We start from the raw sequence: 18,597 nt of genomic DNA, 5'->3' as shown, positions 1-18,597 counted from the left end.
GGGGACTTCTTTTGTGCGCTGACCCTGACCAACGTGGGGTCAGTATTCAGGGGCCGACTGCTCCAGGAAGTAGGCCAGGGGAGGGCGAGACCGGCCCGCCGATCGGTGGGCCCCGATCACGGGCCAGACATCATCAGAGGACCCCCCCGGTGAAGGAGCCCCCCTTCCCCCACAGGCCACCCCCCCCCCCCCCTCCCCCCGACTGTTCCCGCAGAGTTCCCACCGGCAGCGATCAGGGGTGAACGGCGCTGGTGGGACACTGTCGCATCGGAGCAGCCGCACGGCCCATCCAGGCCGGAGAATCGCCGGCCCCGCTGATCCCAGCGGCCTGCCCCAAACAGCACCGATTCACTGCACCTCGGAGAATCGCGCGCCGGCGCGGGACGTCGTGGCACGGTTGCGCCGATTCTCCGACCCGGTGCAGGGCTCGGAGAATCGCCCCCATAATATATATATATAAATGTTATAACAAAGCATTCACCACAGCTGTGGATGTGTTAAAATGTGTTTTCAATCCTTGAATGTAGCACAACGTAAGTCTAGTAAAAAGAAAAATGCACAGAAATTCTCAAAAGCCTGTGTGTGAAATTTAGTGTCCCCCCACTCACACACACGTGCCTCTCCCCTACAACCCCCATGGTGAGTTCAGAAGCAAGGTGTGGTGATCCACTGTGTGCACCTGTATTAGGGGATGTAAGGTAGGACCTGCACTACAGGTTTGCCGGTAGCCCCTGCCGGCTAGCTCCACCCACAAGGAGCCGTGTAAATATGCGTGACCTCCTCCTGAGCAGCCATTTCGCCAGCGGCAGCGGGAGGCCACGCATCTGACTGTAATAAAGCCACAGTTGTACCAATCTGAGTCTTTCGTGCAATTGATCGTGCATCACAAGGAGTTCTGTTTATTTGGGTGGGAGGGTGCAGCATGGGAATCCCATAGCCTTCCACCTCCTCTGCTGATGGAGGTACGGGAGAGAGGGGTGGAGGGCAGCCTTCCTGTCCGGAGGCCAAGTGAAGGTATGAAGTACCCTTTGAACGGCCACTTAATCCCACTGATGCTGGTTGAATGCCAACGGTAGATGAGGAACTTGTCTTCCTGGGATTGTGGTCAGTAACTCCACTAACACCTTCCAAGAGAGATGGGTCCCCTGTTTACAAACACTCGATGTTTGATCAAGGAACCAGGTGGCATCAGGAAGGGGGCTCACTGAAAGTCAGCCCTTGCCCTTGCATCCAGCTCACCCCTCATTGGTGAACCTCTCCCCCACTATCCAAGTCTCACCCATGCTCACCTCTATTGAGGGACCCATCAGTGATTCTGCCTGCTGGTCCATGTGCATTGCCAGCTGTGCCCACCGTTCCTGGTGGTAATGCCAGTACTGGAGAGCTGTCAGCTTCTAATTGGCCAACAGCCCTCAGGGGCTGGATTTTCACCATACTGGAGGCGTAATCAAGGCGGAGGTCCAGCATTGGGCAGGGAAGCACCTGATTACCTGATAATTGCATTGGGCTTCTTGGAAAGAAGCGGTGTGGGGCTCCCACTAGTTCTCCAACTGATGGTTGAGAGCGCTGTCGCATTCATTTCAATTTCACCCTGTAAAATTGCCACTGACAATCAGAAATGTCATCCTAAACACTGAATTTTTGTCAACGCTAAAGCACAATGTTGCTGATATATAGAAGCGCAGTAACCATGTACTAAAACGTTATTTCTGGTCAGTAATGAATTACGGATGTAAAGCTTGGAGCACTGGGAAAGAGGAACAAAATAAATGTGATGCTTAAGAATAATTCTGAGAGTGAACTGGGTGGAGAAAAGAACTAACATAGACATACTGAATGAGGGCAGAAGAATAAGGAAACCCTTAAATGCTATCAAAAGACAAATAGAGTTCTTCAGACATCCCTGCAGAAGGATTGGAGTGTCTAACCACCACCAACAGGATTAATAGAAGACGAGCAGGAGGCTGACATAGAAGGAAGCAGCTAACAACAAGAATGGCTGACTTAACCAGAATTCTAAAAGAAGGCTGTCCATTATGATCGGAAAGATTGGAAGACCATAATCACCTTCACCACTCGGCACGGCACTTAGACAACAGTGAGACGCCATTCGAGAGAGAAAGAGCCTTGGAGAGAAAAAAATTAGTCGACTAAAATATTTCGCAGAATCCTCGATTTTTTGCGGCAGAGGAACGCAATTGTGTGGAAATCTGGGAATTATCTGTATTTACAATCTGTATTCCCCAGGCAAGTCAAGTCTCTTTTTATTGTTGCCATGTCATTAGTGGCTCATTTCTAGGCTATCTCTCTCGATGCTAGTAGATAGTAGTCCGAATGTTAAAGGAGATGAGGAACAGGCAGACATAGGAATCTCATGATGAAGTGATGCTTCTTGAGGGCAGCAACCAATAAAACTCCAAATGGAACAACACATGGGGCGGGATTCTCCCGCACCCGGTGGGGGGGGGGGGGGGTCCCGGCGGGACGGAGTGGCATGAACCACTTAGGCGTCGGGCCACCCCAAAGGTGCGGAATCCTCCGCACGTTCAGGGGCTAGGCCGGCGACGGAGTGGTTTGTGCCCCGTCGGCCTGCGTGGAAGGCCTTTGGCGCTGCCCCAGCCGGGGCCGAAGCGACTCCGCTGGCCGGCGGGGGTCCACGCATGCGCTGGAGCGTCAGTAGCTGCTGACATCATCCCCGTGCATGCACAGGGGGGGGTTCACCTTTGCGCAGGCCATCGCGGAGGCCTACACGGCCGGCACATAGGAAAAGAGCGCCCCCACGGCACAGGCCCGCCCGCAGATCGTTGGGCCCCGATCGCGGGCCAGGCCACCGTGGGGGCACCCCCCGGGGCCAGATCACCCCACGCCCTCCCCCCCCCCCCCCCCCCCCCCCACCCCCAGGTCCCCGGAGCTAGCCTGAGCCGCCAGGTCCCGCCAGTAAGGGACCTTGTCCAATTTACACCGGCGGGACCTGCATAGAATGAGTGGGACTTTGGCTCATCGCGGGCCGCAGAATTGCCGGGGGGGGACCCCGCCGACTGCTGCAGAACAATCACCGCCCCCACCAAATCTCCGGCGCTGGAGAATTTGGCAGCCGAGGACGGGATTCACATGGCCCCCGGCGATTCTCCAACCCGGCAGGGAGTCGGAGAATCCCGCCCATGGTCTTTTTGTCACTCAAGAAATAATGTTCACCCGTTTGTGTGTTGGTACAATTGCTATATTTTCCTTTTAAAATGAGGAGAATCAGACATTGACAAAATGAGAGCTGGAATAGATATAATTTTCAGACAATTGTTACACATCCTGTAAAGGTGACTAATTTCACTGGGCTTTTTGATCAAAGAACTATTTGATCGTCAGGGAAGTGAGATGGAAATTTTCAGAGATGGGAGGAGAAAGGAATTAGGACATAGAACATAGAACATAGAACATAGAACGATACAGCGCAGTACAGGCCCTTCGGCCCTCGATGTTGCACCGACATGGAAAAAATCTAAAGGCCATCTAACCTACACTATGCCCTTATCATCCATATGCTTATCCAATAAATTTTTAAATGCCCTCAATGTTGGCATGTTCACTACTGTTGCAGGTAGGGCATTCCACGGCCTCACCACTCTTTGCGTAAAAAACCCACCTCTGACCTCTGTCCTATATCTATTACCCCTCAATTTAAGGCTATGTCCCCTCGTGCTAGCCACCTCCATCCGCGGGAGAAGGCTCTCGCTGTCCACCCTATCTAACCCTCTGATCATTTTGTATGCCTCTATTAAGTCACCTCTTAACCTTCTTCTCTCTAACGAAAACAACCTCAAGTCCATCAGCCTTTCCTCATAAGATTTTCCCTCCATACCAGGCAACATCCTGGTAAATCTCCTCTGCACCCGTTCCAAAGCTTCCACGTCCTTCCTATAATGAGGCGACCAGAACTGTACGCAATACTCCAAATGCGGCCGTACTAGAGTTTTGTACAACTGCAACATGACCTCATGGCTCCGGAACTCAATCCCTCTACCAATAAAGGCCAACACACCATAGGCCTTCTTCACAACCCTATCAACCTGGGTGGCAACTTTCAGGGATCTATGTACATGGACACCGAGATCCCTCTGCTCATCCACACTACCAAGAATTTTACCATTAGGACATGAAAAGATTTGTTTCTTGGAGGTTGGTTTGCAGGATTGAAGGAGCTGGGAGTGAAGTATGGGCTGGAGCAGGGGGAAATATTTAGATACAATCAGGTTCAAGACTTTGTCAGAAAGGAGATACAGAGCTTCCCAGTAGAGCCGGCTTCCACATTGCTGGAGGAGGTGCTGACGATAGGGGGACTGTAGAAGGAGGCTATTTTGGAAGAGGAGAAGGCGCCGCTGGTTCTGATCAAGGCAAAGTGGGAGGAAGTGTTTGGGGAGGGTAAGGAGGAGGGGTTCTGGTGTGAGGTGCTCTGAACCTCGTGTGCAAGTTTGGGGCTGATACAGCTGAAGGTGATGTTAACAGTAATCTTACAAGGGCGAGGATGAGACAGATCTTTCAGGGGGTAGAAGATGTGTGTGAATGTTGTGGGGGAGTGGCCCATGAACTACATTCATATGTTTTGCTCCTGTCCAAAGCTGGAGGATTACTGGAAGGAGGTTTTTAGGGTAAAGTGGTGCAAGTGAAACTGAACCCCGGCGGCCATATTCGGGGTGTCGGACCAGCCAGGGTTGGAAAGGGGTGCGGAGGCAGATCTTGTAGCCTTCGTCTCGTTGATCGCCTGAAGGTGCATCCTGGCGTGGCGGGGAACCTGCTGGAATTCTTGATGCTTGAAAAGGTCAAATTTGAACTGAGGGGAAGGATGGAGGGGTTCTGCAATTCATGGGCGTTATTCATTCTGAGTTTTTGAGAATTGTACAAAACTCTAGTACGGCCGCATTTGGAGTATTGCGTACAGTTCTGGTCGCCTCATTATAGGAAGGAAGTGGAAGCTTTGGAACGGGTGCAGAGGAGATTTACCAGGATGTTGCCTGGTATGGAGGGAAAATCTTATGAGGAAAGGCTGATGGACTTGAGGTTGTTTTTGTTAGAGAGAAGAAGGTGAAGAGGTGACCTAATAGAGGCATACAAAATGATCAGAGGGTTAGATAGGGTGGACAGCGAGAGCCTTCTCCCGCGGATGGAGGTGGCTAGCACGAGGGGACATAGCCTTAAATTGAGGGGTAATAGATATAGGACAGAGGTCAGAGGTGGGTTTTTTACGCAAAGAGTGGTGAGGCCGTGGAATGCCCTACCTGCAACAGTAGTGAACTCGCCAACATTGAGGGCATTTAAAAGTTTATTGGATAAGCATATGGATGATAAGGGCATAGTGTAGGTTAGATGGCCTTTAGTTTTTTTTTTCCATGTCGGTGCAACATCGAGGGCCGAAGGGCCTGTACTACGCTGTATCGCTCTATGTTCTATGTTCTATGGATTACATCGAACATTAGGGGAGGCTGGGAGTATTGTGGGGGGGGGACTGTATGTGTTAATGGTGACTATGGGTGATTCCTGATTTTTTTTTTTGTCATTTGTTTATGTTAACGTGCTGGCTAATGTTTGGGGGTTTGGTGGGAGGATGGGATCGTTATTATGGATATGGGTATTGACATTGCATTCATTCCTGATTATTGTTTATTGTCGGATGCAAATTTCGGAGAAAATCTGAAAAAGGAAGAGAATAAATATATATTTTTTAAAAAGAACTGATTGATCAAAATCTGCTTGCTAAAATAAATATTAATGGTACTGTTTGTATTATTTATTTCCCCTGGTAGAGATCCTAAAGACCGATGAGATCAAGAGGGGAATTCAACGTCCACCCCTCCTTGCAGGAGTGTTGATGGGAAAATGGGGTCCATTTGATTGGGCAGTTGGGGATTCCACTGCCTTCCAGCTTCCATTAATCAAGCTGGGGTGGGAAGAGAGGAGCACGACCACTTAAAAGTCTCATCCTGCCACCGCTGGCATACAACCAGTGGCAAGCAGGGGAGTTTCCATCTAGGGAGGTTGCCCAGCAAACCTTGTTGGATTTGCCTACCAGGAGTGTCTGTTATACACAGGCACTCAGTGCCCATTCAAGGACCAGGCATTTGGTAAGGAGGAAGGGCCCACTGAAATCTGAACCCTACCAACGTTTCTATTCACGTTCTGGAGCCCAAGCATCACCATGGCAATAGTCATGTTAGGAGAATTTCATATTCCAAATGATTTTTATACTTATTAATGTATCAATTCTGTTAAATTTAGAAAACTGAAACTATTCTTTTCATTCTCCACAGTTCCCTAGTTACGAACTCAATCCCTCTCCCTGGCAACAGTCTGAGATTAAACCAGCCTGTCTGCATCATTGGTGTCATATTTGACCCTGAAATTGACTGCCTATTTTCAGCACTGTAACATTGCCCAAATTCACCAATCTCAACTCATTTGCTGCTGAAACTCTGATTCTTGCCTTTATAATCTCTAAACTCGGCTGTTCAACAGAATCCTGGCTGATCGCCCACATTCTACCCTCCGTAAACTTACGGTCAGCCAAAACTCTTCTATCCATGTCTTAACTCGCACCAAGTTCTGTTCAGCTATAGTTGTTTCTGATCAATCATTGTCATAATTTTCAAATTCTCATCCCTGTAATCAAATACTTCTATAGCCTCATTCCTCCCCATCTCTTTAAATCTCTCAATCCCCACCAACCTCAGGGATATCTGCGCTCATCCAATTCTGGTCTCTTGAGCATCCCTGAATTTAATCGCTCTACTGTTGGTAGTCATGGCTTCCATTGTTTAGGCCGCAAACTCTGGCATTCCCACCTCTCTGCCGCTGTCCTTCACTTTCCTCCGTTAAGACACTCATTAAAACCTATCTCTTTGAATAGGTTTTTGCTGTTGAACCTAGTATCTCCGATTCTCCGAATGTGGCTCTGTGCCATGTTTTGTTTGATAATTCTCATGCAGCATCTTGGGTCACGATGCATGAAAGGCACTATATAAATACAATCGTTATGCACAAACAAGATCTGTTCTACACTGAGAGACAATATGGGGGGGATTTTGCACTTGTTTTGGGGGGGATGGGATCAGCAGCGGGACAATCTGCAAGAGTCCCAAAACACGGTTCAGACCGGCGATTGTTCCGATTGTCCCTGTCCTTGCCAATATGATGGGAATTACCCGTTTGAATACATTTAAATATAATGTTCAGACCTGATTGCTTCTCATTCCCAGTTAGATTGCCCATTTACGACAGGTTCGCCCACGGCATGCACCTGGTTAGCTGAACCTGCCGGAGGTGGGCAGGTGAGACATTCCCAGGAGGGAGGGGGGCATATTTGGGCAGCACCCTGGCACTCCCTGGCACTTCCCCTTAGCATTGCCCTGGGGACTGCACCCCCACCATGGAATTTCAATTTCACCCATGGAAGGCCCCACCTGGCACTATCCCCTTGCACTACCCCTCTCCCAACCACAGAACCCCCCGACCCATGGAACAGGGGACAGTTCCACTGGGGAGGCGGTGTGTTCTATTTTAAACATTTTGTTTTGGGGCACCACGATCTTTTAAATACATGTTGCTGACACCAGCGTGATGTCATGAGACCCGCCCCTTCACTTTTGTTTTACTAGTCCCTAACAGTATGGTGGAGGAAGCCACCCACAAATAAATGAGAAAATTCCATCCATTGTCTTCCACAATTTAGGACTGGGTCCCCAGGAGTGAAGTGTTTGCAATGGCCCCCTCAAATACAATTTGGAAAACTCTAATTCAGAGACGGGTTCATATATACTGTTGAAGCAGCGCTGCGATCCGGGTTCAACTTGAACTCACACAAGTGTAATAAAAATATGGTGAACTATGACTGATTTAGTGATGTAATTCATGATGGAACTACAAAAAAGCTTCAACACTCCTTTCAAGTAACTCTTCTAACACATTTTGGGTTCAGATATTTTAGAATAATGGAAGTCTGAAAGTAACCTTTTTATCTGTCATGCATTATTATTCACTCAATTCTACTGTTTCAGTTCCAAGTTACACAGTGAAAAATACATTTTTGCTATTCTTGGACTGGAATCAGAATATTAACATGTAGTTACAACAATCAATTTGGAAGGCAAATGGTACATTTGCCTTTATTACTAGCCAATTAATGTACAAGAGTAAGGAAAGCTTGCTGCAATTATTAGAAGACAGCGATAATACTGTGTACAGTTTTGACTGCTTTCCTAATGAAAGATCTACTAGCCTTAGAAGGCATACAATAAAGGTTCACTAGATTGATTCCTGAAATAGGAAGTCTGTCCTAAGGGAGAGATTAAGTAGAACGGGCATTTATTCTTAGAAGTTTAGGAAAATGCGAAGTGATCCCATTGAAAGGTAAAAAAACTCTTAAGTACTCAACAGGATAAATGATGAGAGTAATTTTCCCCTGACTAGAGAGTCCAGAACAAGATGTAATAAGATAGAATTTTAACCCACAGTGCAGGAGCTGCGAGTCAGGCCATTTCCTGACATTGGCCTCCAGACACCGAAAGGTCAACCAGCTGACCTGGTATTTTGGTCTCTGGGTGTCAGGCACAGGCTTGCTGCCTTCCGAGGCAGGCCCAAGTCAACAACAGAGCTGGGCAGATGGCGAGGCTGGCATGAAAGAGGTCCCGCCTCTATTTACTTGGACATTGGCTGTTATAACCTGCAAAGACCCATGGAGTTAGAGCAAAGTATCCCCATGAGCCTTGAGTACGCGCTTCCCTGCTGAGGGGTGGGGAGCCCATGGACAAGGTAATAGACTTTAATAGAAAAGTGAGCCAGACTTGGAACCGACACCTCAGACCCGGCTGGGATCTGAAGAGCACTGAACTTGTTAATCTTTTGCAAATAAACTAGTGTCATGTGAGAGTACGTTTAAGAAATGGGTGTTTATAAATGGGTGTGTATATAAATATTTGTAGTGACAGTACGTTTAAGAAGTGATGTCAGAGAGTGGGTGGAGCTGGGCTGTCTATCAGCTTTCTACTTTCGCTTTAGGCTTTTTGCTGCAGGGTGGGTTTGGTTTCATTTTAGTTTTGGAGAAGCTGCAATCACAACAGGATGTGTGTGAATCTCTGCAAACTTATGAGTGTCTATATGCTGATTTCAATGTGGTAACTGTTCTCAGTAGTGAAGTTAAGCCTGATGTCTTTCTGTTAAAAGGTGTTTTTAAGTCTTATGGATGTTAAAAGGAAAGTAAGAATTACTTAGTGTTGTATTCTTTGGGGGTTGTATTTGAATTGATGGTTGCTAAGATGTTCACTGTATGTTTTAAAAAGGTTAACTTGAGTTCATAGAATAAACATTGTTTTGCTTTAAAAAACACTTTTCCATTTCTGCTGTACCACACCTGTAGAGTGGGCCGTGTGCTCCCCATACTACAATCTATTAAAAGTTGTGGGTCAGTTGAACTCCATGATTCACTTTGGGGTTCTCTAATCCCTGGCCCATAACACTAGCTTCTATTTATCCACTCGCCTCGGACCCGTCTGTGGTCACTAAACTGGTAATGAAAACAAAGTAAGAAGTCCTGCAACACCAGTTTAAAGTTCAACAGGTTTGTTTCAAATCACTAGCTTTCGGAGCACAGCTCCTTCCTCAGGTGAATGACGAGGTGGGTTCAGAAACATATATAGACAAAGTCAAAGATACAGACGATACTTTGAATGTGAGCATTTGCAGTTAATTAAGTCTTTACAGATCCAGAGAGAGGGGTTAAAGAGGTGTGAATTGTCTCAAGCCAGGACAGTTGGTATGGTACAGATGCACCATAAAAAGCATTCTTTCTGGTTGTAGCACAGCTTGGTATGGATCCTGCTCTGCCCAAGATCGCAGGAAACTGCAAAAGGTCGTGAATGTAGCCCAATCCTTTTGCCGTGGTTTGTTGTGCCCTCTTGCCCTCACATCTCACACCCTCCATGTTCTCCATAACTCTAAGACATTTTCTAATATTCCAGGCCCCTTCCATGCCCTTCCATGCATCCACCATTTTCGAGTTCTCTGGTATCCACTATGTACAGAAGCAATGAGGCATTGCCAAGCCTGCCTGGTGTACTGGACCTCCACCCTCCGATCAACCAGAGGGAAAGGCCATCTCTAGATAGCTGAACTGTCCCCCGTTGTCTCTGGGAATCTGAAGGCCAACTGGAAAATCCTGATCAACCACCATTAACAAGTCTTAATGGGTCTTGAATAGGGTCAATTAGCTACCCCCTGTTCGCACTTTTCTATGCTCCCAGTCCCAGTAAGAGTAAAAATCCTGAAGATTTTTCAAAAGAGATTGCCAAAGGGTAATCTTGTGGTGTGGGTAATGCTCTTGCTGCATGGTCTTTTGAGGAAGGCAACCACATGCCAATAATTTTGATTTTTAACCTACACATTTTAAGAACTACGCAAGTTACTATTGGTTATTATCTTTGGCATGATTCTGACTGAGCTGAAGAGTGAGACAACATGTGGCAAGTGAATTGAAACCCCAAACTCACTGTTGGTTGTGATAACTGAACAGTTGCATTTATATGGTCAGGCTTTAGTTCCTCCAGCATCAAACGAGCTACGAGCTAAACACTGATCTTTTCAAAAGAAATTCTAATTAAGGGGCAATTTAGCATGGCTAATCCACCTACCTTGCACATCTTTGGGTTGTGGGGTGAGACCCACGTAGACACGTGGAGAATGTGGAAACTTCGCATGGACAGTGACCCGGGGCCAGGTTCAAACCTGGGTCCTCGGCATCATGAGGCAGCAGTGCTAACCAGTACACCACCATCCAAACATTGATCTAGCAAGTCAGAAAACCACCAGCAAAAAATCCATTGCTCCAATTGCTTTCTACGTTCAGACTGACTTAAAAAATAATTCGTAGCTCTTAATAGGTTTAATAGGTTTGAATATATTGCTAGAATTTGATCTGTACAGAAGTTCAACAAAGCATTAAATTCCAAATTCCGTAAGAAAACACTTTGTATAAATCGTGTCCATAATATTTCCCTTAAAATATACTCCACAACTTCACAGACTGTTCAAAGGTTGTACATACCATTATATTACAGTGGCTTGTGGTTTTAAATTGACCTTCCAATACGCAGATCCCTGATGTGTGGAAATTAAGAGCTATATTTTCTGATTGGTGACATTCACATATCTAATTCTTTTGTTACTATTCTCCATCCTTTTATAACTCTGTCAAGCACATAGGGATGAGCATGACATTTAAAGGCACCATCTTAAATGCTTTGAAACTACAACATAATGTCAAGGCCTTGGAATGACACTTCTGCTTGTTGTGTTAAAACTATTTGCACTGGATTGAATGAATACTTTCCTTATTACAGGTGGGAACAGGTAACAGAAAAGGGAAGGGCAGTGCCTCCTACACTGAATGATACCACAATACCTGTGTCAGAGCTGCAAAAAGGATGGGAGCTGTAGGAGTTCGCCCTCCAAGAAAGAAATTCTCCACGTACTGAATGCAACAGTCATAACAAAGAGGAGGTGAGGGAGAGGACTGGGCTTGCTTCTGCATAATTTATTTATGAAGTTTTATGCGCATGAACAACTTTACTTATTTGCGCTATATCTTGGTGATGTCACAACAGTTAAGAGAAGGCGTGAATTTATTTTGGGGGCTGGACTTGCAGAGGGTTGAGTCATTTTCTATCAAAACTATTGGAGGCAACACAAAGAAAATCCATGAGGACTGATACCTGGCAACAACAGATTGAGTTCTGAGGAAAGACTGGCGAGACTCGTCAGTCTGGGAAAGAAACACCAAGTAATACAGAAGCAAGTTCAAGCAAAGTTTCCAGGCAAGCCATGTTATGACAACAAAGCAGCATAGACCAAAACTGGCAACAGGATAATGTTGGATAGAAGGCATTAACTCAGAATGCTCTTCCAGATAAGCTAGGCAGGCAATAAAGCTCAAAATTAAATCATGGTAAGACAGTGTGATGGTGTGGGAAAATATAACGCACCTTTCTGAATGATTAATCCAAGAACAGTCTTTCTAAACAGCATTTATCTGATCATCTTATGAACTATAAATGTCAAAGGAACAGAAATTCGCACTCGGGGCGGTTCACACTCTGTTTCTGCAAGTCACTAAAATTGCTTTACTTACAGGAAAATTGTACCTTGCATTGAGCTTGTAACAAAAACAATAAAAAGCTCACCCAAGTGCTAATGGATGCATGCGCCGAGCAAAGGATTGCCACTTATTATTTCTGAATCCAAAAATAGCAAATTTAGGATTCTTGGTAATCTTCAACTAAAGCAGCAAAGTGGTCGGGGAGTGGGGGGGGGGGGGGGGGGGGGGGGGGGTAAACCCAACACTTGGAGTAGTGCAAAATGAACAGTGGCAATCACAGCTCCTATTATACCCCACCCAACTGTCAGTTCCATTAAAGTCAATTGCACAGAAATTCAGGCAGCGATTAATGTGGCCTGCCAATTCAGCATTGTCCATTTTGCCATACTGCCCATGTCAAATTTTACCCCTTATCAAAGATACATTGTGAAGAAAGGGGAGGATGAAAAGATTTGAACATTAAATATTAATAGATAGTTAACATCAGACCCAAGCTGCATGATTAGCTACTTAGATTAATTTAACTATTAAATAACACATCCTATTGCTGCACCTGCATTTATCAGAGCAAATCCTTCAAATATCTTCAAGTATTTTACATTCAAGGCAGAGATCTGAAGAACAGAGCCTTGACATCAGCCAAATCAGCAGGATGAATGAACATATTATGTTCACTTGAATTCATCATTTAGCCCGTTATCTCATAAAAGTAACAGATTCTGTCCTCCTGTTTTCACATGAACGGAGGATGTTTCACATTTCACTGCACATTCCATGTAACCAGTAAAATACACATTGTGTAGCACCGACAGTTTTTAAAAAAAAAATCACAAGGTAGCTCTCAAAAATACAATTCTGAAAGAATCACTGTTTTGTTGGATTATACAGTTTCGCAAATGCAAAACAAAGCATTGTTCTCAATTATATTCAGTATCACATTCGGTGATCACATTACTACATCGCCACCAACAACAATAAAAAAGTGTGTTGCGATAAACAACCTCTAAGCGGCCCAAAGTGGAAAATAATCGAGGCAATAATTAAACATACTCACAATTAGCTGTGGGTTTCAAATCAGGGCACTCAAACAAAGGCTTCTTTAAAATTCATAGTTAAGAAATCTTTTCAGATCTTTCTTTCCCACTGCGAAGGCACGTTTTGCATTCTCAGCAATCCTTTGTGAGAAAAGACGGAAGTTCGGATACAGCAGGTATTCCTGTTTGTATCTTCATTATGAAGAATGTAGCATCAGCAGTACATCCCCCTGTCAGGTCAAGTTCAATGCCAGAAAAGCCTGTGTTTTGTTGATTGCTCCAAAGCAGTTAATGATTCTGAAATTAGTGGCACCATCTAATTGATCCTGATTTCCACCTGAAAGATAAAATTCAGTCAGAGTTAATTCATTCAAAGTGAATCTGTGGAGAAAACGAAAGCAATCAATTAGAGCAATCTGTTTTTTGGACTCTGCCCTGTGAATTTACCCATGTAATCTCAGTCACCCACTGAAAATTACGGGCAGTTTTTCAGCCCAAGCAGACATTGAGTGGTGGCCGGTAGAAAGGAAACCAGCTGACTGACTGACAGTGTGGGCGGGAAGGCCCATCCATGTTGAGGGGCTCATTAATCCATGCCAGTGGGGCTGCAGGCCCATTGTGAGCATTCACAGCAACACTCTGCTTAGAGGATGCTGGACTATGAAATGGTCCCTGAGGCCTCCAGGTTGCAAGAAAAGCAGGGTCCATGGAGGGTCCCGAATTTGGAGAGAGATGAGAAGCCAGGATGGTTCCATAGAGTGTGTAGTGAGGGTGGACTCCACTTTAGCACAGCTGCCAGTCAATATTGGGCAGCGTGTGCACTCCACCAAGCTCATTCCCAAAATAGCATCTGGGTTCTATCGATGATAGAGAATCCAGATTAGCCTAAGATTATTTGGCTGCCATTCAGGTAGCCTCAAGGGACTGTGGAAGAATAGTGCCGACAAAACGCTCGACACAAACAGAAGAGAAAGTCCCTGGCCACAGTATGTAACCCTACCATCATCCATACATCAGGCCGAATGCGCAAAAATTCAGCGCACAGAGAGAAATCAATGTTAGTAAATCTATGCAAGGTCAGACAACATGCAACCAATCCACCAAGAGAAAAAGCAATAAACCTCAAAGAGCTGATAAACAAACAAGGCAATGGCAGAAATATAGCTAGTTTGAGACCTAAATATTCCCAACAGTTTCCATGGTGATGCTGCAGTACAGTGACTGTTATTTTGGTCCTTTCTGCAGTGGTAATGAGATTTCAGAGAAGTGGTGATTTAAAACCATCATTCACTTCATCAACCACTGTTCCCTCTGTTCATGCTGCAAAACAGATTTTTCCCACTTAACTTATATACAGGGGAAGCAAAGTACATATAGTCAGAATACTAGACTCAAGATGGTCAATCATTTCTCCAACTTGTAGGGTGGAAACTTGCCATATCTTTTCACAATGCCGGTTCCAGTGAGAAAACGAGTCAGAATCCCGTTGGTGCTGACGGTGGGAATACTGAGCCTCTTTAACAATTCCCCCCCCCCCCCCCCCCCCCCCCCCTAGGTGATTCACACCGCGCTCTTGTGGTGGCTTGCCTCAATATGTCATCTCTGTAATCAGTGGGGAGCTCCTTTTAAACACCTCCCCAGTATGCCCCATGATGCACTTATCCCAAGTTGGGGATGGCTGCCAGGAAGACAGCACCAAGATTTCCGGAGTGCGTCCTTACCAAACTCCAGCTTCCTGTTGAGCAGAGGTGTGATATCCTCGCCCCACCACCCTGCAGACATCTATCAAGCAAGGTCACTATTCCTATCTGGGAGGCTGTGGCCATGATAGTGAGTGCCAGCACGCTGCAGAAAAGGATGGGGTAACAGTGCTGGAAGAAGATGAATGACCTTCTTCATCCAGTCAGGGTATCTTCATGCATGCCGCTGCATTTCTTCACACACCCTTCACAACTTTATGGTGATCTTTCACCCTGAAACCTCATGGATTCCGAACATTTGTGATGGCGTCCCCCAACAACACCCCCCCCCCCCCCCCATCTCCGCATGCCCCAACTCCCCATGTTCCCCCAGTCAATACTCTGTTTCTCACAGCCGCACTCCCAGTCACGTCCCAGGCATACCAGACTTCACCACCATCTGACCTGGCAGGACTCTCACCTACACTCTCCCCATCTGTCTCATTGCAGGCTAAACTCAAGCACAATCAACATGAGTGGGCACAGCCTAGCGGAGTCATACCTGAGCTGAAATTTCAAATGTCCTTTGAGGAGAGAACCCTTGAGTTGGCAGGCAATGAACAGAACCACACCTGTTCACAGGGTAAGATGGGGGCAGCAGACAAAAGTGAGAACCCTCAAGACATTCAGCAACGGTGCAAGCCTCACATAAGTTAACTTTCTCCCATCATTTATCCCCCATGATGTATCAATGCCATCTCGCTTCCCTTGCAGACCATCTCAGACAATAGGGTGTGGAAGGCAGCAGGCTGCCTTAACCTCAGCTGTGGATCCTGAGGATACACCTAGACATAGGAGGAGGGTGAGGAAGAGTAAGAAACTATAGGCGACTAGCGGGAACAGTTGAACCTAGATACTAGTAGGGATAAGTCACCATTGAAATACCGCTCTTGTATCAAACATCACTTAGCTCATCCAAACATATCCTCCACACTGTCATTTCATTGCGCCATGCTCCACAAATCTCCCATGCACACTCAGCATTTCATCTCTGTGGAATGTGAAAGTGTTAGTGCTATGTCTCTCCCATCTCCCACACTAATGACGCAGTAAAGTCGTGCTTCTATTGTACCAATCCCCCCCAAACACCCCCCAAACTCCCATCCATGAAGGGTAACCCCCTCTCTCCCAACAATATCACTCCTTTCTAGTAATGAGGACGCCAAGGACAGATAAAGTGTTGAGATCTTGCCCTCATACGCAAGGTGGAGAAAAACACCAGAGTCCCTGACCTTGGAGGGAGCAGTAATTGCTGAGATTTGTCATGCTGTGTCTCTGAACCCCATGGTAAGCCCGCTCGTTGACAGGACCTCTATCAGGCAGGAGTGAGTCACATCACTGAGGATGAGAGGAGCATTGCTCTGTCCTCACTGCAAGTCATTCTCCTGCAGCTTGCGGCCGCTGGCTTTTGCTTCCTGCTCGTGAATGTAGGAGGATCTCCTGCAGGCACATTAGTGAATTAATGTCAGACCCTGGGTGGGAGAGCTCGTCACTCCCTCGTCCTGGCGGTCAACAAACCGAGGTGCTATGAAGGTGTCCCTAGCCCTTCCTCCATGTGGGCTCTGGCCTTCGCCTGAGGTCCTTCCTCCTCCTCCTGCTGATCCTCACCATCCTCCACTTCTTCATCCAAGGAGATGTGGCACTCTCCTTCTGGTCCAGCTGCTCGCCCAGCTGCAGTGCCAGGTTGTGCAGAGTGCAGCAAACACAATGATGGGGACACCCTCTGGGGCTGTATCGAGGGCTCCCCGCGACCAGTTCAGGCATTGGAATCGCATCTTGAGCAGTCTAATCGCCTGCTCGACCATCACATGTGTTGACACATGAGCCTCATCCTAGCGAGTCTCGCATTCGCGTCATCAGCCAAATCCAGCGATACCACAAGGTTCACGCCCAAAAATGGAGAGAACCTCACTTTAATAGATTTCAATAAATTTTAATATTATTAGCTGCCCCCCCCCCCCCTAATATGATCCCCCTCACCGAATATTTAAACCTCACCGATATGATGTCACATCGGCAAGTTTCCAACAGCTTTTTAAAAACGTGATTCAGCCGAGGGAATCCCTCCGGGGGCGCAAAGGTAAGTATAGCCCCGTGGGGAGAGGGACATAACATGCTCGGGCATTGCACTGGCAGTGCTGGGGAGGGCCCTCCGGGGAGCCAAATGGCAGGCGTGTGTGGTTTCCATTATATGTGGTGAGAGGGAGAGCGCCGAGGGCATTGGGGGGGGGTGGTACTTGCAGGCATAGTGCGGGTAGTATGTCGGCCCCACAGTGGGTGGAGTGGGGGAAGAGAGATCCCGTTGAATGTGGGGAGGGCCTGGGTGTGGGGGCGCGGGGGTGGGGGGGGGGGGGGGGAGTTGATGTTCAATTCTTGTCAGGGTGCCCTTTACAGATGTCGCCCTGATCTCTGTGGAGCCGTGCTCGCCGGCTCTGTCTGGCCCCACCCTGCCAGACTGGTGGCGTAAACCCCGCCCACTCATTTTTTTCTTCAGAGCGGTTGGAGTTCTGGAGTGTAAACTGGCCTGTACAGCTGGGGAGCGACACGCCGGTTTTCAGCCAAAGCCTGATACTTTGAAGAAATACGGTAAGATACCACCCCTGGAATGTGGTTTTGTTCTAATTATTTCTAAAGTAGTGACTCATACCCGGGAACAATGTTCTGGGTGTTGGCAGTCCTGTCATTCCGCACCTAAGTGTAAGCATGAATGGGAATTATCTGTATTCAACCAGCATATTCACAGCTTCTCCAGTATCAGTCTTCAGCCAAGAACCACATACCTCCACTTTCCAGTCGTGAAATCACAATCAGCAGCAGGAACAAATCAACTAGCTTTTTCAAATGAATTTTATGATTAAGACAAGAAGTGAAAATCAATGTAGGGGGAAATGATTCTAATGTTTGTAACAAATGTCGGCATCCCACGCTCTTTGTAGTGGCTTTCGAAAACAAAACTTCTAAAGGTTTGATTTTGCCTTTATTTAAAGCCATTTTCAACCTTCAGGGACCTCACGGCGCTTTGCAACCATTTAAGTGCTTCTGAACTGTAGGAAATGCAGGAACTGACTTGTACACAACCAAGTTCCATAAATAGCAACGTGATATTTATCAGGTGATCTGTTGTAATGATGTCGAGGGATAGTTATTGGTCAGGGCATGGGAGAACTCCCCTATTCTTCTTTGGATTCGTACCATGGGATCTTTTATGTCCCCCTAAGATTGCAGGCCAGGCATTGATTTAATACCTCACCTGAAAGAGGCTCCTCCAACAATGCAGCATTCCACCAAAGCTGCACTGGAGTATCTTTCTAAATTCTGTGCTAAATTTGGAACAGTCAATTTGAGCTGCCTTTTTACATGACATGGGCTGCTATCATTCCTAAACAGGATTTCAACGAAAAGCTAACATACATAGGGAAAGTGTAAATTAGATTAACATATAAAAATACTATTGGCACGTACAGGTAAATCCCGTTTCTATGAAATGGGTCAGGGTCGAGTTCATGCGGTGAGATGGATTACCTTAAAACTGGTATTGCGTTTCCGCAATGGAACACTTCAGCCTACTCGACCCTATCAGCAATATGACCCCATGTGGAGGCTGTGCTGCAGGACTGACCAGCCTGGGACTGTCACGGTTAGACCTGCAGTTTCTCGGAAGAAGTAGGGCACAAGTACTGCAGTGCCGACT

General features: G+C 46.6%; 1 protein-coding gene across 2 annotated transcripts in view; it reads right to left on the bottom strand.

Annotated features, from left to right (window-relative positions):
• ptprea (protein tyrosine phosphatase receptor type Ea) overlaps nt 1-18,597 on the bottom strand; it is a 355,232-nt gene that overhangs the window by 193,138 nt on the left and 143,497 nt on the right. For both annotated transcript variants that reach the window (XM_038821516.1, XM_038821517.1), the window contains exon 3: nt 13,188-13,504. The gene's annotated coding sequence lies outside the window, so the exon portion shown is untranslated. The remainder of the gene's footprint in view (nt 1-13,187; nt 13,505-18,597) is intronic.

Source organism: Scyliorhinus canicula, chromosome 16 (genome assembly GCF_902713615.1).
Source record: "Scyliorhinus canicula chromosome 16, sScyCan1.1, whole genome shotgun sequence".
In the NCBI taxonomy this organism is placed as follows: Eukaryota; Metazoa; Chordata; class Chondrichthyes; order Carcharhiniformes; family Scyliorhinidae; genus Scyliorhinus; species Scyliorhinus canicula.
This window is presented reverse-complemented; position numbering and strand designations above follow the sequence as displayed.